This window comes from Neolamprologus multifasciatus, chromosome 18, assembly GCF_963576455.1.
Source record: "Neolamprologus multifasciatus chromosome 18, fNeoMul1.2, whole genome shotgun sequence".
NCBI classification, from domain to species: domain Eukaryota; kingdom Metazoa; phylum Chordata; class Actinopteri; order Cichliformes; family Cichlidae; genus Neolamprologus; species Neolamprologus multifasciatus.
The window spans coordinates 27494622-27521195 of NC_140456.1; positions in this window are offsets into that span (position 1 = coordinate 27494622).

Below are 26574 nucleotides of genomic sequence, written 5' to 3' on the forward strand. Positions count from 1 at the left end.
TTTGTATAGTACTTTATTCTAATGTATATAGTATTTTATTCTATCTTTCTATCTTTTATCTTATCTTATCTTATCTTATCTTATCTTATCTTATCTTATCTTATGGAAGCAATGGTCCTGGGAATTTAGATATAAAGTTGTTAGATATAAAGTTTTTTGTTTTTTAAAGCAGAAATGAGTGCCCATAGGTGTTTCATGGTGACTGCTGTCTTGCGAGACTGCTTTTGGGGGAGATGCAGTAACAAAATGAAAATAAATAAGTTGAACAATAATATTAATATTACAAAATTACTTAGTGTCTCTTTTTTCTCACTGAATATAATTTTTAAATATGGGTTTGTAACACTAACAAATCATTTCATGTAAACATTCTTAGCTCACAGACTGCACACACAAATAGTTACATTCCCGAGTGCCTCATTTTTTTAGTTGTTACACGTTGTTGTTACCCTTCTGTCTTTTCACTTACATTAATAAAAAGATTTACGCAGTAAATGAAGTTCTACAAATTCAACAGGATTAAAAAAAATAAAACACTTGATACCCTGAACAGGTGATTACACACCCTTATGTGTCGACCCCAGTCCTCAGCTCACGTCCACAGTGGACAATCTGGTGCATCCCATTATTTTTAAGGGAGCCCAGAGTATGAAGACCGAGCCAACTTATGACTATTATAATAGTTGTTTTGCATATCAGAGAATTTGCTTAATTTCAGTGTATGGAGTCATTAATTCAGTTTAATGTTTTATACTGGTTCATCCAATGCTTGCATGCTATATTCCTATAAAGATTTTCTGCTATTATACCCTCAACTTTACTATTTTGCAAACGTGTAAAATAAAGCAGAGACTAAGAATGCATTTGCATGTTTACAGTTTCTGAGCTCATATATTCAAAGGGTTTGAAGGGTTCTCTCACAGCCCTTGAGAGACTGCCTCAGTCCACCCTCCATGTCAGCCATATTTCATTCAATAAGTAGCTGTAACCGCCACATTAACTGCGCACACATCGAAAGAGCTGCCCTCTGTCATGAATGTGTGTGTCGGTGAGTGTGTGAGAAAATGTGAAGATGCCACAAGGTATTGTGTGTGTGCGTGTTTAATAGATTGAGGTCTCCTCTGCTCTTGGCTCCATTGTTTCACGGTTGTCTTAAATTCTCAGCGAGATATGGACTGTCACACTGACAGGCTCCAGACTCAGACATCCCAGAGAGCCTAAATTAGCACATGATTGGCAGGACTGTTCATTTTCTCCTAGAGTCTGAAGTGCTGTTTAGAGAAAGGTGAGGTTAGCTTGGAGTGTTAAATGTGTATTTTGCTCTTCATCTCCTACACACACTCACTTGGTCTCATACACACACATAAAACCACATATCAATTAGGCAGGGTCATGAAGTTTCTTACACTGAGCACTCCCTTGGGGCTGTCTCGTGCATGCTGACATGCCAATGAAGCGTGTGCATATGTGCTTTCAGTGTAGACTTTGTGGGCTTTTATAAAACTTCTCAGGCTCAAATTAAGTTTTTGTTGCTAATGCACAAAAGAATACCTGCAGTGGTACTTCTGAGTAAAAAAAACTCATAAAATATGTATGTGGGGTAATCAGGTTGTTAGCTTTTAACTGTTGCAAATCTGCAACGCCTGCCTTGAGAGGGTTAAAGTGGAGAGTAGGAATCTTGCAGGCAGGATTCCGTGTTAGGACCAGTTCTTATGGTATTATAGTATCCTTCCCTTAGGCAGTATCATTAGAAAGCACAGTATAAATTTTCACTGCTATGCAGAAGATACTTTATCTATCCATGCAGCCAGATAACACAGTTAGTTAAATGCAGGAATGTCTTAAAGACACAAAGACCTGGATGACCTCTAATTTTCTGGAGACATCGTCTGTAACCCGAGACTTACTCTGAATAGCATGACTGTGGAGCCTTTTCAACCAGGAAATGACTTTAAAGAAACATGTAGGATTCTTTCTTGCATTTGCACAATATCTCTAAAATGACAAACATCCAGTGTCAGAGTAATGCTGAAAAATAGTATATAGAGTTTATACATGTATTATCTCTTGGCTGGGCTATTAAATATGATTACATAATTAGATTTATTTAATTAGAAATTATTTTATAATTATATAGAAACTCTCTGAAAAGACTTCGGTTGATCCAAAATGCTGCAGTGAGAGCACTGACAAGGACCATGAGGAGAAAGCATTTTTCTGCCATGTTGGCTTTTCTTCATACATAGATTCAAGGGTTTGAAGGGTTAAATCCAAAATCAAATTTAAACTTCTCCTCACATACAAGGTCCTGAATAATCAGGCCCCATCTTATCTTAAATATCTCACAGTATTTAATCACCCACATGAAACACTTCGCTCTCAGACGAAGACCTACTGGGATGTTTACAAGTAGAATGGGAGGCAAAGCCTTCCGATTTCTGGCTCCTCTTTGTGGAACCAGCTCCCGGTTTGGAGTCGGGATGCAGACACCCTCTCTACTTTTAAGGATTAGGCTCAAAGCTTTTTTCCTTGATAACTCTTATAGTTATAGTGGATCAGGTGAATCCTCCTTTAGTTATGCTGTAATAGACTCAGACTGCTGGGAGCTTCCCATTATGCACCGAGTGTTTTTTCTTCACTCACCTCTTTTTCACTCACTTATGTTCATAAACCAATCTTCAGTTAATCATTTGTAATTTTGACTTTATACTCGGACTCTCTCCCACATGTGTTTTTTGCCCTGTCTCCCTCCCCTCACCCCCAACCGGTTGTAGCCAATGACTACCTGAGTCTGGTTCTTCTGCACATGTCTTGGTGGTGTTTACCTTTCCACTGTTGCAAAGTCTTTACTCAAAGGGGTTGTGCAGTTGTTGGGATTTTTAACAATTGCACAACCTGTAGGGTTTGTACCTTACAATATAAAAGTTGACTTGACACTATAACTGAATTGAATTGCACTGAACTGAATTCAACAGTGGAAGAAACAAACCTCTGTAGAGCCTACAACGTAACTTTTGTAAGTCGTCGACATCATTGCTGGCTTTTTTGTGCTGGTGCATGATGTGTTAATTACCATGTTGTCGCATCCCAATGTTTTACATGTGATGACAGGACTTTTTCCCCTCCTGGGTTCCCACACTTGTTGTTTTCAGTTTTTTTTTTCAAAGACAAAGAGGTTCGTCATTCCAGTTTTTAGTTTCATAAACCTCCCTAGAGGAATTTCCTAAGATTTGTGAGCCCTTTTTTAGGTGCTATGATTATTATTCTTGATGACTGTTATTTTCTCACTGATGAATTCAAAAACTGCAGCCAATAGTAGCTGGACATGCACAGGAAGACTTGAGAGTACTGAACAGGCCAAACACAATAGTTGCAGACTGCACTGACATGACATTTCTAGGAAGGTGTGCACCAGGTCACATCTGAGGATTTTGCAATAGTATCATAAATCCTGAGTTATGGGTAAGTCCAAAATCGCCCGTAGACATAAAGATCACAGGAATGTGTTCAAAGACTACAGGCCCCAAGAACTCCCGTTTACTTAGCAGTGTTACTTTAAATGTGTGTCTGTACAGTTTTGGGCTCTTTGCATTCTCCCTCCCCCACACCTCAGCTCTGAGTGGGGAAAACTATTTTTTTTATAACTCATCCATATTGAAAATTTGTTTTGTGGCCATGGTGATTGAGAGACATCATAATAGGAGTCTGCTAAGCCTCATTCACTTTAGTAGTCATTAAACTGGACCTCTTCACAGTGTTTGTAGGAGTTTGTTGTGTTTTCCAACTCTGCTGGAGTTGTTTTAATGGATTGTGTGACCAATATTACAAATTGCTGTGGGCTACAGCCCATCCAAGAGACTTGTGCTTCCGTTTTGGTGAGTGACATTCTGTTTATTTATCACTCGGTTACTTTGCACTAATTGCCTTAAATGCGGGCCTGTGCATTGTACTTTTACTGTTTATGAACATGGCTTGCTAACAAAGCTAGCTAGCTGATCAATTAGCATGTCACCCTTTCATCCATACAAGCTAACTTCTGGCTTCAAAAAAAACAAAAACAAAAAAAAACATGGTGGCTACCCAAATGCTAATACTGAGCCAGTGGCTGAGGGTTTACACAGTCTGTGGTAAAAACAAAATCATTCCCTACACATATTGTCGACCCGAACAGTACAGAAATGCTTACTGCACCCATCGACAAGGGTCAAGGCTTTGGGATTTTCCTGTTATTTGTCATTAGCAGATAGACGCATACTCAATTTGGGCTGAAATGTGTGCAAAATGCTATATATTTTAAGCCTGATGATTTTCCCATTTAATATGGGACAGCCTCTGTTATTCCAAAGTAAAGTAAAGATCCAATAGAATCCAAAGACTCCACATACATTGAGCTCAGAAGAAATATTTGGAGTATTTTGGAGTTTCTCGGTGTCAAATGACAAAGGCTGAACTCGAGCTGCTAATGCTCGCTTGAACGTGCACCGCTTCAACTCTTCTCGCCCAATAACAGATGGAGACAGAAACTAAATGCACACCCCAAAACACACCAGCACCACAAACCCATCAGGCACACCTGCCATGGAAGCTTGATGGGAAAATATATTCCACACAGACGACATGATAACAGAATCATTTCACACTTCACTGATCACCTGCACATTCTCATTGCGCGCATGAGTATGAGTGTGTGTGTGAAAGAGAGCGCAGGCGAGGGTTTTCAGTAGGGTCCAGCCTGGTTGTATTCTGTGCATGCGCCTTGATAGACTCCCTGCTCCTCCCAAATTTCCATATGATGAGGTTGTCGTGACAGTGAAAGAATACACAGCTTGATTCCTCCAGGACATCGCGATGTGTATTGTGGAGCATGTATTTGTGTGATGGAACACGCAGTCCCCGCTGTAGCTTTATTAACAGAGATTAGCATTAACAAAACAAAGCAACATCATGCCGTCATAAACATTCTCTCTGCGGTGTGGGTTTGCATGTATATGTGCCACACTCACGCGCATGTCCTCGTGTTTATGAAGCATCTGCGCAGGTCTGTCAGTGTGATGTGGCGTGTGACGATCCACCATCACGTCTCACGGCCTCGAGCAGACTGAAGGCTAATAATAAATGCAAATTACAATCACAGGAGCAGCTCGGAGCTGGAGAGGATAATTGCTCCATTATGGTAAATGGTAAATGGACTGGTTCTTATATAGCGCTTTTCTACTCTGTCCGAGCACTCAAAGCGCTTTATACAGCTTATTCATTCACCCAATCACACCCATTCACACAAGCACTTCTAAGTTTAAGTGCCGAGTATCTAACATTCGTACACATTCACACTCCGATGGATGCATCGGAGAGCAACATGGGGTTAGTATCTTGCCCAAGGATATTTGGCATGCAGACTGGTGCAGCCGGGGATCGAATCACCGACCTTCTGGTTAGTGGCTGATCCGCTCTGCCACCTGAGCTACAGCCACCCCACAATTATGGCGCTGTGCGTCTGAGGATGTCTGTGTGTCAAAGGGACAGAGGGGGAGCCACCAAATACCAGTTGTGACATCACAACATAACTACATAACAGAACAAGTGAGGTGATACAAGTATTGATTTATTTGCTGGGAAAAAAAACATCCACTTTTCCAGTAAGAGTGCCAAGTCAGGCTAATTAAAGTGTGATATAATCACAAATCAACATAAAGAAAGAAAGATCTAGATCACACGCAAGTCCTGTTTAGCACATGAAGCTAAAAATAGTTTGTTACTGCATGAGCCTTTCTCGGTTACAATAGATGCAATGATCAGGAACAACATTATGACCACTGACAAGTTAAGTGAATGACACTCATTATCTCCCCATCGTGGCAGCTGTTAGTGGGTGGGACATATTAAGAAACAAGTGAATATTTTGTCTTTTGAAAGCTGATGTGTTAGAAGCGTAAGGATCTGTCTGCAGGGGTCAGTGTCTATGAAAAGCCAGTCAGAGGAAGGAACCGTGGTGAAACAGGGTCATTGTTGGCCAAGGCTCATTGATGCATGTGGGGACCGAATGCTGGCCTGTGTTGTCCAATCTAACAGACGAGCTACTGTATCACTGCATACTGATTTAATTTTGCTTGTACATCATGTGCAAGGTGTGTGTGTCCTTACCTGGAGAACACCTGGCACCAGGATGCACTATGGGAAGAAGGCAAGCCAGCAGACACAGTATGATGGTTTGGGCAATGTTCTGCTGGGGAACCTTGAGACCTGTCATCCATGTGGATGTTTCTTTGACATGCACCACCTACCTAAGCACTGTTGGAGACCATGTGCACCCTTTCATGGAAACAGTATTCCCTGATGGCTGTGGCTAAAAACAAAAAAGGTTCAGGAATGGTTTGAGGAGCACAACAAGTTTGAGGTGTTGACTTGGCCTCTGATCCATGGAGGCTACACCTCACAACTTACAGGACTTAAAGGATCTGTTGCTAACGTAACGTCTTCGTACCAGATACGATAGCACAGTTTTAAGGTTCTGGTGGAGTCTATGTCTCAATAGCTCAGGGCTGTTTTGGCAGCAGAAGGGGGGCCAATAAAAGGCAGGTGGTCATAAAGTTGTGCCTGATTGCTCTGACCTCTTTTCTTTCTTTCTTTCTTTCTTTCTTTCTTTCTTTCTTTGGTTACCCATCCGAAACATAAAGATGATTTTAGATGGAAACTGAGATGTTCACACCTTTTTGAAGACTTTATACTGAGCTATGGCAATTCCCTACTAGATTAGGCTTTGAGTTTACTGAGAACACATAAGAGTGACAACAAACTTCCATATACCTCTTTTTTTTTTCCTGCTTATCCAATTATGAGTGTGGTGGAGCCTATCTAGGCTGTCACAGGGCGAAACGCAGGTTGCAGGATTAACACAACCATTCCCACTCATATTCACACCTACAGCTAATTTAGAATAACCAATTAACCTAACATGTGTCTTTGGAGTCATAGCGCCTGGAAAATAACATAGTAACAATCTTCTCCCTGAAATAAAGGCAAGAGAGAAAACAAGGACAAAAACAACATAAAACATGTTGATCAGCTAATTCTGTTCAATATGTGTGTTTTCTAGAACGTCCTGCAATATCATTAAAGGGCAGAAAATAAGGAAAAACACAATAGGTCTAAATTAAGCAATTAGATACCATTTGATAACTAAAACTGCATTAGAAGCGTACATAAGGGATCGAAACTAGAAGTACATTATCTAAGATTTGTGACCGTTTTGAAAAAGGAGCATCTAATTTTTATTTAATTTCAGGTTCATTTCCTTCCTCCAACTTCCAGGAAAGTGTCCTTGTGGCATTTGCGAACAGTCATAAGTGACACATCACTTTATTTCGCTATTAAATCGCTCTCTTGTTTGTGCGTTTGTGGTAAGATGTGACAAGGGGAGGCGGGGGTTACAGCTAATATTATTATTATTATTACACGTGTTTTACATTTAATGTGAAATCTCTTTAAAAGGATGGCTACAGCCTCCGGGTGCCTCACTGTGTCTGTACATCATCATCGTAATCATCATCTTTGACTTCCTAAGCGGATCTTTTACTTACTCTTTCCATTTTTCTGCCCCACATCTCACTGATGGACCGGGCCCATCTGTCTCTCTTTTAGCCCATTCATCATTTCCTCTCTCGTCAACTCTGTAGTTCTTCATTTTCTTTTCTTTTTCCATCTTTGTCTCTCACTCACTCATCCCCATTTCAAGGGTTGTTTTTTTTTACTCCCCCCTCCTCTTCCTTCCGTTCCATCCATCTGCCTCCCACTTTTGGCTATGCAGTCGTTTTCTTGCGTCATTTTCAACCTCTTGTCCATCCGCTTGTGCAGCACTGAGCCTTCAGTGTGGGCTCATTTGATAAAAGAATTAACTCATTAAATAGAAATAAAAACTTAAAAAAAACACACACAAAACTGATGAATTTATTTGTGTTAAGATGACTATGCAAAATGTGAAGACACAGACAGTCAGATCCGGGGAAATCTTTGATGTAAATGCTATAGCAGCTTTAGTAATGATCATATTAAAAAGCTATTAACCATAAAGTCACACATATTCACCCCATCTGAGAGTGTGGATGCTTCATAAACCAGGTCTAATGTTACGTAAATGCCCGGTTTATGAAGCATCCTCCATTGCTTGACCGTGTAGCCTCCCAGTAACACAGACTAAACCTTTATTGCCTTTGATTAAAAATAGAAAAATAATAATATTAGGCCAACTGGACAGCCTGTCTATCTGTGGCTAACCTGTCCCTCTATGTCGCTCTCTTCAAGGCTTTATATAAACACCTGTAAAAATCATAATTGTGTTGAATGTTTTACAGAAACTTCAGTATTTGTGTGTTTGTGTGGCAACTTTAACCACACACTGAGTGTCACAGTGTGCTGACACGCTGTTTGTGCAAACAGTACTAAAGCAAAGTGATAAAAATGAAGCAGTGGGGATTCATAGAAAGAACATTTCAGGCAGTATAAGGTATTAAGATACTCCCTATACTCTAAGATGTGTCTGATTCTGAATCTGATGACAGGTGTTGAGTTTTTGTTGCTATTTGCTGTTGTCGAGTATACTCAGCTCTGCTCAGATTCAGCCAAATGCTGGAAAACTGATCACAGTGTAAATGGATACTAACCCAAAGCTAACCATGCAGCAACATGCAAGAGTTTTTCAAAAGCAAAGAAATGGGATATTTTTCAGTGGCCAAGTCAGTCACCTGATCTGACTGACCGAAAGCAGAGAGGCCCACAAAACAAGCAGCGAGTGAGGCTGCAGCAAAGGCCTCGCAGAGCATCTCAGGGGAAACACAGGATTTGTGATGTCCATGAAAAACAGACCTTTTATTTTTACCTGATTTTGAGTCTCTGAAAACAGGAGAACTATGTATAAAAATGTGCACTTCAGTAACATCTTGATTGTTAAAATTCACTTCAGTAGTATACAGTGGCGACATTAAAACCAAACAAGAATGAAAAATTTATAAAGAGGCTCTTTTTCCAGGAACTGTGTAGGCCTGGGAATGATCCTGTGCTCACCTGACTTGATGCTGGGATAGGCTCCAGCACCATTAAAACCCCGAACTGGATAAGTGGTGAGGAAGATGGAACAAACTAATGACATTATCTTTGTTTCTCAGTTGTGTTTTGACCACCTGATGGATATTCAGCCGTGCAATATTAACTGTATTTGTATCTGTGTTTTGGTCCCCACCAGGTTGTTGCAAACTTTGTCAGGGAGCAACGATTTGATTGAGCTGAAAATATGTGCCGGCACCGGAAAATCAAACGAGTCCCTCTAAAAAGAAGTTAAAAGGCTTCTTCAAGCTAAGAGGAAAAGCAGAGTGTGGCGATACTTTACTGAGGCTTAGTTGCTATGACTGACCGTCATTTCATTCCAACTTTTATGTAAAATCTACTGACTAATATTTATAAAGTGATCACATCTTCCAACGCTTTAAAACGTGTACATTTGTTTTTAGCCTGCATGTTTTTAGGTTTTTCTTTTAGCCTGCCTGTCTCGACAGGCTGACGTGAGAGATGGTGAAGTTTCACCTGAGGGCTAACACACCCTCCTTCATTCCCCTCCTCCCCCTTTTCCTCCCTGTCTGTGGTGCAGCTGAACGATGAGGTAATCTGACCGACGGGCGAGGTGGCCATTTCAAACGGCACGGAGGAGACAGACGGGCCCGAACAGCTCTGCTGCATCTCCTCGTGTGGTGGTGGGGATTATAAAGATTTATTTCTGGGGTGCTCCAGCAGCTCTGGCATGATTATGATACCATAACACAAGGTGCCATAAAGAAAATGCTGTCAGCTAAATGAAGAGCAGAGTGCCGAAATGTGCTCGCCATTATGCAATCAATCACACCTGTCAAGCACGCGGCCCTCCATCAAGAAAGCTGTCACTGTCAGCTGTTGGCTGTTTCTCTCTTCGTTCCCTGCCTTTCTTTCACTCCTGTGTGTCTCCCGGTCGTCTGGATGTGTGTGACTGTGTTTCTGGGTCACTTTGCCTCTTTTCCCAGGTGACCACAAGTCTCCCACCTACAATACCTCATGTGAGCGCTGATAAGAGGTGAGGAATTACCAAACACGCCGGCCGCATGCTGGCGGAGATCACACGCACAGGGCTCCCCGCTAATATTTCACAGGAAGGAAGAAAGGGAGGCATACATCATTCTGACAGAGCCAGAATGGAGAGAGACATCCCTCCGTTATCTCCACACACATGCACTGTCAGAGATTTATAGTACAAGGCTCTAATGGTGCCCTCACACACCTCTTTCTCTCTGTGTTCACCTCCCTCCTTTCTCTCTCTCGCTCTCATGCAGACACACAAATACACATCCATCAATCATTCGCCTTTTCCTCTTCTTCTCCATCATCCCTTTATCTGCTGTCCATCTCACATCTTCTCTCTCCCCCATTTTCCCTTTTCTTTCTCCTCCTCCTCATCCTCTCTTCCCCTAGACGGTGCCTAATTTTTCTTCCTCTGCCCACATTAATTGAAAATAAAGATGTCAAACTCTTAATCTTAAGGGTGACGACGTGTGTACATGCTGACAGGTGAGAAGAGAGGATGGCTATTTGACTTAAACTGTACGGGTCTTTATAGATGTTTCCAATAAACAGCAGGCTGACAGCCATATGACTCTGTAATGGGAAGTGGTTAAACCTGAAACACAGACCATTTACCCATGTGATTTATAGAGAAGTGCTGCAGTCACACAAGCCAAGGCTGGCCTCCTGTGAGCAGTGCTCGTTTTGTTTTTTTCCTGATAGGAAAACATGTAACAAGTAGGGAAAAAAATGCAGAGGTATAATATCATCGTGGGGCGATCGTGGCTCAAAGAGTTGGCAGTTCGTCTTGTAATCGGAAGATTGCCGGTTCGAGCCCCAGCTCGGACAGTCTCGGTCGTTGTGTCCTTGGGCAAGACACTTCACCTACTGGTGAGGGGCTGATGGCGTGATATGGCAGCCTCGCTTCTGTCAGTCTGCCCCAGGGCAGCTGTGGCTACAACTGTAGCTTGCCTCCACCAGTGTGTGAATGAATAGTGGAATTGTACAGCGCTTTGAGGTTCTTGAAAAGCGCTATATAAATGCAATCCATTATTATTATTATTATTATTATTATTATCATAACCCCAAAACCTGGGTCAATTTACTACTTAAACAGCATCCATCCATTCACTTCCCCTTATCCTTTTCAGGGTCGCGGGGGGCGCTGGAGCCTATCTCAACTATCATAGGGCGAGAGGCGGGGTACACCCTGGACAGTCTGTCACAGGGCTAACACACAGAGACAGACAACCATTTGCACTAAATCCACTCCTGCATTCACACATATGGGCAATTTAGATTAATCAATTAACCTACCCTCACTAACTGCATGTCTTTGGAAGGTGGGAGGAAGCCGGAGTACCCGGAGGGAACCCACGCAAACACGGGGAGAACATGCAAACTCCACACAGAAAGACCCTGGCCTGACATACAAGTTACATAAAAGTTATAAATTGATTTGCATGTCAGCAAGTACCTGGTAGAGAAACTCTTGTTGGTAAGCAAAGCAGTTAAAGGTTTCTTGTAGATAGTCACCAGGCATTCATTGCAAACATATCAAGAGGGATTGTGGACAACTTATCTTTACAGAAACTCTGTAAATCCTTTGGGATTCTTGATTCGGCAACACAGAGCTTCAGCTCCGTCCAATGTTTCTTATAAGACTGAGGTCTGGGCCACTCCACAACCTTAATGTGCTTCTCCTTCAGCCCTTCCTTTGTTGACTTGGTGGTATGTTTTGGATCATTGTTATACTGAAAGACACATCCTTTTTTTTTTTTTTTTTGCCTGTCCCATTTGGTTCTTTAGCCGTCAGAATTGTTGTCTGAAGACCAACAAGGATACCCAATGGATTTATTTTGCCAAATGGATCATCATGGCATTGCCGTATTGGTCCATTTGATCGACCTTTGTTTTTATTATTTATTTTATTTTATCTTCAGTTGTTACAGACGGGACAGACATAAGTGAGGGATAGGAAAGGGAGAAACGAAGAGGAAGGAAAAGAAAAACAGAAGGGGAGAGGGACAGTGAGAAAGGGGAAAAAAATCTCCTGGATCACCTGTTGAGAGAGAAAGAATAGAAAACAAGCAAAAAAAACCAAAGCAACATACTAAACACAACACCATCGCATTGATCTAGCTAAGTGTAAACAGCAGTAAATACTAAATATTGAATGTTGTTGTGCAGCACGCAGGACAGACAGCGCACAATGTGCTTTGAAGTAGCAGCCAAGAAAGGTGTAATTTAAGTCTACGATCAGTGAACACCCGTGTGCACACCTGTGTGGATCAGTGCGCTTGTATTCAAATGGCTTCCCCATGTAATGGTCTGCAAGAGGATGTAGAGAGCCATAGCCCCGTCCCCCAGGGCATGAAGCAGGCATGGAGGAGATCCAGGCCCCAGACATCCAGAGGCCCCAGAGTGCGAGAGCCCAAGGAGGACCACCGGAGGGGCATCCGTGCCACCCTCATGGGAAGGGCTGAGGATCCCCAGACGAGGGGTCACCCAGTAGCCACCGAGCAGAAGCTAAAGGGGGCTGCACCGGCGTGCCCGTGAAAGACACATCCACAACATGTCTTTAGCATTCAGACTAAGGGAAGGAGGTCCTTGTTCATGATTTTACAGTTCATGGTCCCTTCCATTTTGTTACCTCGTCAGATCCACGGCCCTGAACCGTAGTAAGGAAACCTCTGGCTGTTACTTCAGGTTCCATGACTGGCTCGTAGCCGGTAACTAGCTTACTGTACAGGTCACATCCGCTAGTAAAAAGATAGAAGGAAGGAAAACTGCTTCACCGAACTTTATTTCTTCTCCAAAGCGGGAACACCATGTACAGTGGGCTGTAACAGTTTACTCACAGCGAGCATCGCCGGCACAACTCTGGCTGCCGTGGGAGTTATTATATTCCTTTTAATACTTTTCTTTCCATCTCTTCCGTGGCTACTCGTTATTTTCCCCCTTTTTCCTCTCTCCCTCGCTCCACACACACACCCACAACAATGGGGCAGTCCCACACGTCCCTTCACCACCCGGAATACATTTCCCATCAGGCTTCACCCTTAAATGGCCATGCCTGTAACAATTTGCTGCTCAGTGTAGTGTTGTTCTGTTAAGTTGTTCTGTACCCTTAGCAGAAAAACATAAGATTTCCACCTCCATGCTTGACTGTGGTGATGGTGTTCTTTGCGTCACGCTAAGCATTTCACTTCCTCCAAACACGGCGAGTCAAGTTGAAGCCAGAAAGCTTCAGTTTGGTTTCATCTGACCACAGCACTTTCTCCCAAGCCTTCTTTGAATTATTGACATATTCACTGGCAAACTTAAGGCAGGCCTGCATATGTGTTTCTTGAGCAGGAAGACCTTGTGGGCATTACAGCACAGTGTCTTACCAGTGATGTTCTTAGTGGCTGTGGTCCTAGCTGCCTTTAGATCACCAACAAGACCCTCCTGTGTAGTTTTGGGATGATCCATCACCTTTCTCATCTTCACCCCACAAGCCAAGATGGTGCATTGACTTATTTTATATTTCTTTCATTTCCAAAAAACTAAATCACACCAACAGTTGTCACCCTCTCACTGATCTTCCTCCTGATGGTCTTGTAGTCCATTCCAGCCTTGCACAGGTCTACAACCTTGTCCCTTTGACAACTTTGGTCATACCTGTGGTGGTGTGATTTATACGCACAACTGCAGGGGATCAAATAATTATGTAAAAATTATTTTATAGCAAATTAGAGTTTGTATATATGAATTACAGACAGACAAATAAAGGGTAAATGAGGTGAGCGTTGACATGGTTTAGCTATTCATATCCCAGCAAAGGAACACATCTGTGAGTGATCATCTTTAACCTGTCCTTAATGAAGCAGTGTCTTCCTGGATGACAGTGCAGCCATTTAGACAGAGCTGTCCACCACCACAAGACATCAAATGAAAGGAATATTTGTTGGAAGAGATCTTTAATTCATCATGTATCTGTAAAGCATCAAATCACTAAAAGGTAATGACAAACCTTTGGTGAAATAACCTTACCCACATACTCGCCATCAAGCAGCAGACACAAACTAACAGCTAACTAATTAGCACTGCAGAACAATTAACAGCTAAATAATGAGGACCCTCAGGAGTCAGTGAGAAGCAATGGAGGTAAAAGGAGAGTTGATACTGAACTTACATTAATTGAGATGACACAATCATTATTTTCAATGACTTCCAAGCTTGATCTGTGCTCACTGGATGTTCATGTTGTTGTTCTAACTTTTTCTGTACCCTAATACTGACTTTTTGTTCTTGTGATATTATCAAGTTTTGGTTCCTGTTTTTATGCTTTTTCTTATCTCCCCACTACTTCCTTGCCCTTGCCTCTGTCTTTCTCTGTCTATATGATGATTTGTATATGCTCCCTGTGTTAGTCTTCCTGTTCTTGCATTTGCATTTCCTTGATTCAGTTTCAGTTAAATTTTATTTTTATAGTGCCAAATCACGATAACTGATGCCTGAAGGCGCTTAACATTGTACAACACATAATCGACAATATTAGAGAGAAAATTCCAGCAAAAGTGACCCGAAATAGGCACTCTGGTGGAGTTACTTTGTGTGTGTGTGTTTATAAGTAGTTTTAAACCTTGTGATCCACAAAACAGCATAAGAGTAAAAGAAGAACTGACTGCATTACAGCACCCGCTGCTTGTTGAGAGTAAAAGCGATATGCGCTTTCACGTCTTTTCACGCTTTCACGTCTTTTTTTAGGGTTCTGAAAACTCGCTAAATATAGCGACAAAGTCGCTAAGTTGGCAACACTGCTTACATCCAGCAGTCCATCTTTATATACTCTCAGACCACGCCTTCTCAATTCAAACTGACCAATCGCATAATCCATCCAGAAAAGAAAAGCAAAGAAGATTAATTTTCACAAATAATCCCAACATTATCAATCACTTGTCAATAATGGAAGCAGACATGTCATATGTGCACATATACAATTTATAGGTCATTTCACACTTATATTTAAATTTCAATGCATCACAAGCAGATATGTGATATGATATGATATTCTTTTTATACACATAAAACACTATTTCACACAAAAAAAATATGTATTTCAATTTTTAAATGTCATTTGAAATTGAAATTTGGTGAAATACATCAGTTTTCATTTGTATGTCATCAACACAGACACACTTATAATCGCCCCCGATGTGAAACCCATATTTTAATATTCCAGTCGGCATCATCTATGTCAGCATGATTTATTCATGGTAATTCTTAAGAAAATAAGAATAAAATTGATGTAAATTTAAATCTGCTGTAAACTAAGGTTTAGGCAACAGAAGAAAAATAATGTAAGTATGTTTTTTCACTGTGGATTTTTTCTAATTCAAGGAATTGCCCGTTATGAACACATTTTTATTTTATTTTTTTACAGTTGATACTTTTAAATCTTTCATGTATTTGTAATTGAAATCACAAAACAATCAATTTGACAAAATAAAATACACTGACATGCTGGAAGAGTGAAGTAGGTTCGAACAGATCACACATGTTAGAAATGCAAAATAAGATCATAGGAATATTAAATGATGCACACCTATGATCTGAAGACCTCGTTAGCCAATAAGTAAAAACACTCATGGGATGTTGTGAAGTTTCAAAAATCAGCCTGTTCATATTGTACATATTTATATGAGTGTATTAATGTAACCTGATGTATTACAATTATGATGGAGTCCGCTGTCCAGCGCTGTGTGCTGCAAAAATAACTGGAAGAGAACAGTTGTTTCCTCTTGACCTTCTTTCAGTGGGTTTATATAAGTGAGTGGAGGTGGGTGTTTGTCTCTATCTCCACAGGGGAATTTGTATCAGCTGAACCTCTTTCTTTTCATACCTGAACACCTTTCATCGATGATGGAGAAGGTCACTGGAGACACCTTCATCCTCTATGTGTCTATTCTTCTACAGCTAGGTTATTTCACTGCACAAAGCTGCCCTGCAGGAGGACAAAATCTCAACACATCATGAGTTTTAGAGCCTAATAACTGGCATCGGTGACCCAGATTGTGTCTGTGTGTCTGTGTGTGTGTGTGTGTCTCTGTGTGTGTGTAAGAGCTGTGTTACCTGTTATCGATCACCTGAAAACATAATCGATCATCCAATTTTTCTTTTTCATATTCACCTGCACATCAGTTTTTTGTATGCAGGACAGGTTCACACTCTCCTACAAACACACACACACACACACACACACACACACACACACTTTACACTCTCACGTACGCGCACTCTCTCGCCCTTCAATACAGCCCTATAATTTGCCAGATGCGGTGATTCACTGGTTACTATGGCAACTACAAGGGGGGAGAGATTTTTTCGTTTTTCTCAATTTTTGGCAATTGGACTGCACAACGAGACACACACACGCACACACACGCACGCACACACATAGAGGCAGACATCATCACGTGCTCGTGTCTGAGGCGCTGAATGGAGAAATGAACCAGTACATCTGCAGCCAATGGATGCTGACTTTCCATGTCGTGACATGCTTATCATCCATAGTTAAGTGAAGGGTTTATTATTTGTAGTTGGCTTTTTCTGGGGGGGGACCACACCCACTGACACCTACACACAAGAATTAGAGGTGAGGCAAGCAAATTTCTTTAAAGGAGCAGAATGAGGTGAAATGTCACTGATGTTCTTAGACAAGCTCAGTGAGTCAGTGATTACTAGTTCAACACACACACACATACACAGCTATACGCACACCCCCACAGTCATACACACACCCCCGCACACAGACATACTCACACACACACAGACACACTCATACACATACATCCACACACACACACACACACACACACACACAGATGTGCATGGAATGGAAATGAGATTAAGACAATGAGATTAAGCAGGAGTTAACAGTTTATAATGGATTTTCTGAAATGCCTTTTCTAAGATGCTTCACATTGTAATTGCCGTTTAAAAGACACAACCTTTAAAAAGCTCAATGAAACTTGCCATTTCTAGAAGAACACCCCCCCGCCCCCTCCAAAGTCATCAGCTACACCAAAAACGGGTTAGTGCAGAGCCAATCAAAGGCAGGGGATTATCCTCACACACACACGCACACACATTGCTGCATCTGGTTGGAGCTGATAAGAGGAATTTTCCTCCCCTCAGGGAATCGAAACACGACGGAAGGAGATGGTGGGGGAAAGCGGTGGGTGGGTGACGTTTTAAAGTTGAAGCTTGTACACGAGCAGCCCCCCACCCCCCCACCCCGCCCTGCCTACAGTAATAGTAGGTCAAACATTGTTCCTTTTTTTTTGTTTTTTTATTTTTTATTTTTATTTTTTTCTCCAACGCTTGTAACCGCACGTCCATGTATATATATGTGTGTGATGCTGCTTCAGGGTCCTCTGTGTTTTACAGAGTAGGTCAGATTAGTGGCATTTAATCGATAAACATGACCTCTGTACTAAAAAAAACCCTTCTTCCAAAACTGTGGATCTTATTTTGAAACACATGAGTGGAATTCAAAATAGCAAAATGTATATAGACTCATAATATGTCTATGAATTTCTATGAACGCAACATTACCCACAGCTTTATTCAAAATTCAAACTTTACATATAAAGTTACAGCATGGCCAGTGTTTCAAACACTGATTTAATCCCTATGTGGCAGATGCTTCAAACTGCTTTAAACTAACCTGCTGCTCACACCCTTTGTTTGCAGTCAGAAGAAAGCTGGCTGCAGACAAAAAATAACAATTTTTGAACTATGAATCATGCAAAGTTGCTTTTAAAGGGTCAAAGAATACAAGTATGGAGCTGGAAATGAGCAGAACACGTCATTTTAAAGATACCAAACCATTTTTGTCATCTAAAATTCAAACGCATTATTCTTTTTATTTATTTTTTGTGGAAATGAAACAGGAAAAAAAACATCTGGAATATTTTGGATTGCCCTTGATTTATCCTTCAGCGTTCCACGGCATTGCCTCACAGCTTGTGCTGCCTATACGTCTTCTCATCAGAGCGCGTGGACATCTTACGTATTTCTGACGAATGTCAGCTCCACGACGTCAGCTGACACAAAGCCGTTCCCCTCTTCCTACGCCTCTCCTCTTCCTGTCAAACCATGTAAATTCAGATTTGAACTCTGAGGGTGCTTTGCAGCGAGCTCTGGCCAATCAGAAGCCAAACACTGTGGCAGGAATTTACATAAATCTGCATGGCTAATTTACTGAGCAAATGGAAGGAGTGACAGTGTGACTTCACCTTTCCTCGGTGATAACACAATGCAACAGCTGACCTTCAGCTAAAAATGTAACGACCTGATAAATCCATTCATTTGCCTTCCAGTCAGACTGAGTGGAAAACAAACTGCATTTGTTTGTGTAATTGCCCATGAGCACAGAAGACAGAGGGAGAGAAGAAGTGTGCGCGAGAGAGAGAGAGAGAAAGAGAAAACTAGTGAATAAACAGAGGAGATGGATGGGTCTATTAAAGCAGAAGCTAATCCAGGCTATTAGGAAACAGAGTGAGGGAGTGAGGAAGAAGGGGATACATACGGTGGGTTAATGGCTCTAAATACAGACCTAAACGGAGTGAAGGTCTGCTGGAGATTATTATAAATGTACCCAGGGGCGTCACTGGGAATTATGGACCTGCTGCGCTGGAGATAATTCCAGACCAGTCCCTCTTTATTAAAGTATTCCAGGTGTGGCAAACTTCTGTATAAGTCAAGCACACAGTGCACACTGACAAATGTAATGAAATGAAATAAAAATACAGCAACTCCATGTACTACCTGTAGGAATAAGAACTGACCAATAACCACTTTCTCTAAACACTGTAGTGGAAATATCCAAAAAACTCACACAGTAAAGTTGGTAGAAGGATCAGTCAACTCAAAACTAGGACCACACTAGTCAAAATATGCCTGTTATTCTATCTGCAGTAATTATATATGCAGTATAGTTTGGTTGTGGTAGGCCACACGACCCAATCCTTCCATGATAATACAGCCTGAAGGCAGGAAGAACAAGCATCAGTGGGAATGGCCATAACACTGATTATGTAAGCAAGAAACAGCATTGCCTAAAAAGGAAGGAAGTGGGTTGCAAAGCAGCTTGAAGTGGCAGCAACAACAGTGTGCAGGCTGAAATGGGCAAATCTCGTAAATAGCACGGGTCATATGGATGCACAGAGACGTATCAGCTGAGACGTCAGCTCATGTGAGCTAGCACTGAGATTGGCTGATCTGGAGTGATTTATAGTTTAGCTTGACTCTGTGGCCTGCCAGGACATTGTGCTTCATTCATTATACGCTGCATGTACTGCAGAGTCATATTTCATTAACCATAACCTTAACAGTGTTTAGCTTGTGTGCCCACTCTCATTGATTAGGGGGAAAAATCAATTAAGATGACATGAATAAGAAAAAATACAAAAAAGTATCAGAATATGGTTTTCCTTCCTTAAACACAGACACCTGAACACTGAAACACACATTTAGGATACTGCTTAGAAGGAAACTTAAAGATATTTAGGAAATCAGAGGAATTCTGAATTAATGGATTTTCACTTTTTTGCAGGTTGATTGCAAAACCTAAAAACCTACTTGGAATATTAGTCGCTAATTTATATCGTAATAATTCAAGTTAATGTATTTGTGTAATTCATGGCTTGAAAGACATGAAAGACAGTGGGAAGTGACACCATAGCTCAAACAAAATAACAAAATCTTTTATTTGAAATTACTGAATCTAACTAAAGTTATCAGAGAAATGTCAGTGAGCAAGTCAGAAGTGTTGGCATGTGTGTTAGCACTGCGAGTGGGATGTAGCTTGATTGAAAGCTAAAACTGATATACAGGACATGCAGTGCAGGCAGAGTTTTCTTCTGAGGGAGCACATGGAGTGTGTTTTTATACTGGGAACACTGGGCTGTTCCCGATCCCTGATGATCCAACATCATCTACTGCAGCACCTGCAACACAAAACAGACAATCTGCTGACCCAGCAGACAAAATTGGTGGGGCCGTCACATCCCCTCCCACAAAGTTGGGGACAACAAAATGCAGACGAAGTAAATAAACTCCCAGCGTAAAACAAAACTACCTCAACCTTAGCAGCACCCTGCTTACACACAACAGCTGCAGGATGAGAAGACATGGAGTCACCAGGTCAGGCATAACAATCGCATCAGCTCCTTTTTGTTCTTGGCACAGGAAACCATTCTACAACAAACAGCTCAGTTTGTTGTGGCCACACCTCACCCTGATTGTATTAAGAGTAACATACCTGGAGGCGTGCATACAAATGATTACACCTGTCAGCCGACACCCAGTGAAGGCACTATTTGATTGTTTGATTTGGCCTTCCGACCTCTATTGTGTTGAAAAATGCGAGTTTGTGAAGGTGTGTCACCAAACAAACTTGGAAAGCTGTTTATTAGCAGCAACACGTTACTTGCAGGTGGCTGAACAAAGTGCCTGACTATCTAAGAGTTTCAGTGTTTTTTAACTGTACATAAAGTGCTGCCTGATTCCCCCAATCAGAACCCACCATGCAAGTCTGCAACAATGACAGGCTGAACACTCTGACACAGAAACGCTAGGCTGGCAGTCCACCACAAGGAAAACTGAACTTCCCAAACCTTAGGGAATACCAGTAGACCATTGTAAGGAAGTAGACGTACTCACAAACACAGAAGAGGAAGTTGGTTCTCCCTTCACACTTGCTTCATCTGGATTCTCAAATTGCACATGCCCTAGCTTGCATCACAGCACAAACTGCAAACATTTCTAGGAAGGTCTCTTCACACTCAGCTTGTGCAATTTTTTTTTCTAAGGGACGGGATTTATAACTGTCGCTGAAGGAGCATCCAGCTAAATGTTCACCCTAGCTTACCAACTTTACTTCGTAGCTCAACTCTTTAACGGTCAACGCAGGACGCGCTGTTACACACTTTCCCCTGAACCAGATGCACCGCATTCAATGGAACAGACAATCCCAACCCCATACCCTGAATCACCAGTATTGGACTTCTCTCTGACAAAAGGAATTACTAACATGTGAATAAACATCCTTACAGCACCAGAGTCCCTCAAGATTCCAGTAGGCGTCATCTCAAAGAAGATTTTCTGTCAAAGAAATAAAACATCTTATACAGAAAGTGAGTCAGCAGCATCAGAGGGGAGTTCTGCACAGGCTTCAGAAACAAAAAATAAGCCAGAAACCACACTTGTAAGTGAAACCACTAATGCAGCAGATTTCACATTGACTTGTTTTGTTTTTCTATGAAACAATTTGCTTTCACATGCCCTTCTTTAACAGAAGTGGCACACTTGAAATCACGCAAGTCTGACACCTCACCCTCAAATTTTCTAGAACACGAAGACAAATAATCCCTGACCAAAAGCACTGTCCTTAGAGCCAAGGACACCACACCCATTGTCCCTGATCCTGTGATGTGACAGAGCATAGTCACCTGTTAATGCAGCCGCCTCACCGTTTTCATCAGCTGCTCTATTACTTATGATGCATTACGGCAGGGAATGGCATTTTTAAAGTGTTTCACAACAAGATCACTCAATGGTTGAAATCGTTATGCAGCTAACGTGACTACTGGTAGTACTGCTGCTACTGTTCCTAAACTGTTGGTAATGGACCTCGAAAATGGCTCCTTACAATGGCTTATCTGTGGTTTTCAGTCATGTGACAGGAAAAACATTACTCCATTGCAACGTCCAATAGTGGACAACACTATAGGACAACAGTTTTTTTTTTCACCTGTCTTAAGCCAAGACTACTTGAATCCTATATGCACAGAGGAAAAGCAAAGATATGAAAAGAAACCACAAGTTTTGGTGACTTGTGACCCATATTCTAACCCAGCAGCTTTATTTAAATCCCTGAAAGTGGCGACGTCTCTCCCAGAGCTTGTCTGACCAGTTCAGTCAGACAAGGCTGGAGACCAGTGAGCAACCATATGACAACCACTAGTTGCAAAGCAAAAAATGTGTATTTCTTAGCCAGCTGTGAGTTATTGCTCGTGGTCCCTATGAAACTGATGCAGTTAGCCAGATCCTCATTAATGCAAGACTAGAGACTCAGTGACTCCTGATAACCACAGCCACAAGAGAAAAGTGTATATTCTGTACATAAGGTATATACGGTGCTGCGCTGAAAACCACCACACACTTGCTGTAGGTTCTAAGCGAATTGTCGTTGTTGCCATTTTTTTGCATGGAAGACTTGTCCACAAACTACGCGCCTGTAGCAATGTGCCAGCAATCAGAGCAACCACATGGAGATTTTGCTGCAGCACCTTCTTTATGACCCACTTCACTTGGTAACATCCACCTCCAGGAACAACTTGGCAACAGATCCTAAAAAAGCATTTTTCCTTAGCAACCACTGACTAGGCCACTGAGACCTTATCACCACCAAAGCAGCTCAGCCCTTGTTCTTTGTGTTTGTTATGCACTAATGACTGATGAAATTAGGGAGTGTCCAACACCTGGCCTCACCTCACAACCACAGAAATTCCAGCCCGTTCTCACTCCCGAGGCGTAACATGGCGACGTTTTGTCACGTCCCGCGGCGTTCCTGAGGAACGCAAAAGGAGACTTTCGGCGTTCTTTTGGTACGCGGCGGGTTATGGCTGAAATCCAGTGCAATGACGCTCCCTCGGTAATAGACGTTCCAGCCCTGTATTCCAGCTCTAAACCTAACCTTATCCCTAGCCCTAACCATAACCTTTTTCCTCACCTTAAAGAGGACTTAAATGATGTTAAATAGCGTGTTTCTAAGCGATTTGAAGAAAAAGAGCGAACATGTGTAGATTGAGTCCATACGGTTCTCATATTTCCTCATTTTTCCGAGGTCGTCATTTGGGAACGTGGTGGGTAGCCGAAAACGTAATATGTTGACGATTTGTCACCTAGCGTAAAATGTTACGCTTTGGGAGTGAGAACGTGTTGGAAATTCTGTGGGAACAAAATCTGTGTACCGTGTCCACCCCACCACCACAAAAGCAACCCAGCAAAGCTCAAAAGAGCAACGCTACTATACATAGCAGGAGAGAACTTCAGATAACAGGAGATTAAATCATAGAAAAACAATGAAATATTTAATTTGAAATGAACAGAATTAACCAAATTAAACAACACTGACTTTTTAACCAGATAGTCTGACTGAACTATGAGATTTACTGATGAAGAGTTACAACAGACAGTCTGGGGGGAGTTATTCTTCAAAGGAAGCAAGGAGAGTGCCTTTATACTGGGAAAACTGGGCCAAGGCATTTCCCAATAACTGGCAACCCAACCATACATACTGAGCACTCCCAGTACAAAACAAACAAACAAACAGAGACAACCTGCCAGCCCAGCAACCAGAAGGCATAGGTCACACACTCTTCTCTCTCATTAAAAAGTTCAAACGAGGTTTTCGCTTAAGGCCTGAAGTGAATCACAAAGTAATCTAGCACACAAGTGTTGTGAAGGAAAAACAGTGCTGTGGAGGTAAACACAGACGACACGAGAGCTCTCGATTGACACTGCTCATTTATTACTTATCACCACACAACTGAACTCTTTTCGAGCCCTCCAGTGGTCCACCACAGTGCAACCAGAAAAGCTCAAACAGGTACAGACATGCAACCTCCACACCAAAAGCAGGTCAAACATGCAGTAATATACCCAGGTTCAACCTGTCAATTTCATTTGACAGCTGATCATTGGCCATCCTATTGGTAATTCTACACGCTGTCAGTCACATTTAACTCTTATTGTTTCAGATATCAAAACATTTATCAAGTAAAGCTCAGCTGGATTAAAGCCGTCACAGTTTTTGATCAGATTCTAACAAAATAACTTTGTGGTATTTGCCCATTTAGACCTGTAGTCCCTTCCATGCACATTATTCACATCCACTTCACTAAATGCTGAGCCCACTGTCTCTGTACACCTTCTTCTTTGAAGAAGAAGAAACTCTTTTACCACGACCAGATCAAGTTAGATTAAATAGTCTTACTGAGGTTAGACCTTGGCAAAGTTGAGCTTCATTTGTCTGTTTCTAATATTTCTGGAGTGTTTTCTGTCAGTGAGAAAATGTCCACCTTCAGCTCTTTGGAGACCTTGACAAGAAAATGGTGCTGACAGGGCAGTGACCATGAAGCACAACACAACAACACTTAGAGACACACGTTAAAAAAACTGCCCACACAAGCGACAGGAGGACACAGTTGAACCCGCATAAATAGTACGACAGCAGGATGAATAACAGTGATTCACAGGGATTTGCCATTATGTCAAATTCCATATTTGGTGTGTGAATACAAATTCAAAGAATAGATTTGTGGAAATAAAAATACAGGTCTAGAGGGAAAAAAATAAAAAGTTTTTGCATCACTATAACCTCACCACTGAATTGGAGAAAGGGCCAGGCTACAGCTCGCATTCAGCCAATCACAGTGCAGCATGTCGCTGCGATGAGTCCACGCTGTCAGAGCTGCAGGGAATGAGGAGCACAGTGAGAGGGAGCATGCAGAACAAGTAGGACACACACACACACACACACACACACACACTAAACATAGTGGACAAGCCTTCGCTTTCCATTAAGTTCAATGCTGCCCTGAGGTTGGCATAAAAATACACCACAAAGAAGGGGACACAAACAGCACCAGTGTGTTTGTGGGTAAGGCACTGATCGTGTCGCCTCACCTTGTACTGATTATCTCTGCAAATATCATTTTAGCAGCGAAACCTAATAACTGTCATGTTAGTGGGTTCAGTTTAATGCTGTACTAAAAAATTACATACTAATTGCTACGAGAAATTAACAATTTGTGCAAAGCAATCTCCTAGACACGATTAGTCCTAGAGATTGCTTTCCCAACCCCCCTCTCAAAGTCATTCCAGTTCCTCGGAAACTGGAAAAGGAAATCCAGTAGAAATGTCTGACATTTCATCGGAGGAACATTTTCATGAGAACAAGGACGACGCTGAGCTGATTCTATTGAAATGTGAAACATGTATGTCCACACAAGACAGCATTCATCTAAGCAGGACATGTGATTATGTGATTCCTTCAAAAACAAAAGGCACCCTCCGCCTTAACATGCCCCTCAGGACTTACACCTGTTTCACACCAGCAGTGTTCTCCCACTAACCCGGAGCAGCTGAGCTCATTCATCTTAGAATGAAACAGAAAACCCCTAAACCTTAAAATGTAAACATCACTTCTAAAGCTCCTTGATGAACATGTTATATCCCACGCCTGACCCATGGTTCCAGGTTTAATCACTGGCTTCATTTTTCCAACCTGGACTCTACGGCCATGTATATGTATTTGAGTACTTGCAAGCTTGGTTACCAAGGTGTGTCCGAAGACTTTATAGGTGAAACTGATAACTGTTAATTAGTCATACAAAAAAAACAAACAAACTAGAATTTCCCACACCAAAAGTAGAGCACAGATTTCAGATTCACTGCTGAATAAATCACTATATTTGTCAGATAACTGTATTAAAATGCTCCAAAAGATATTAAAACCACAAAGTCTTAATGAAGGTCCATTTCAGTGCAGTAAACTTAAGTTTCAGTAAATTTTATATAAAAAATTATGTGTTATGTGGTTGTAAACGCTGACATAGAATAGAAGAGAATTCAACTTTATTGTCATTACACATGTCACAGGTACAAGGCAACGAAATGCAGTTTGCATCCATCCAGAAGTGCTTTAGCCGTGATATAGATATATTACAATATATATTAGCAATAATATAGATATGCAAGTATATTACAGAAATGGGTCTATTATGGTATGTTATAATGTACACGGTATGAAGTATGTTATGAATATTCTATAACCATAAGTATGTACAGGTTGTAGTGAGTACAAGCTATGTACAGGCTATGAACAGGATATAAATATGAAATAAAAAACTATACAGAAATCTGAGATATACAGTTATGCAGAAATGTGAACTATGCAAGTTATAAACAGTTGTAGGATTAAAAATTATCGTATGTACAGAATGATTATTTACACAGAGCTATACAGTAGTTTATTTATTTGTTTATTTGTTTGTTTATTTATAAGGAACCCCATTAGCTTCCACAACAGTGGTTGCTAGTCTTCCTGGGGCCCAAAGTGGGGCCCAAAGTAGTGCAGTTAAGATAAGTGAGACATGTGGATAATTTCTACAGAGGCTATATAAAGTGCTAGTGGTTGTGAGTGGTGGTTCAGTCCATGTTATTATTGTGTGTTTGAGGGTACAGTTGTCCATTGTGTGTGTGTAGGTGGTTGTGGGTGTGTGTATGTTCAGTCCATGAGTTTAACGTGGGGCAGATGTCAGGAGGCAGAGATTCACTATGAAAAATGTATGAAAAATGTAAACAGTTGTAAACACTCTTTGAAAACCTGTAAATGTCTCTGTGTTTAAAGGAATATGTGAGTCTTTGGGGGCTGACTTG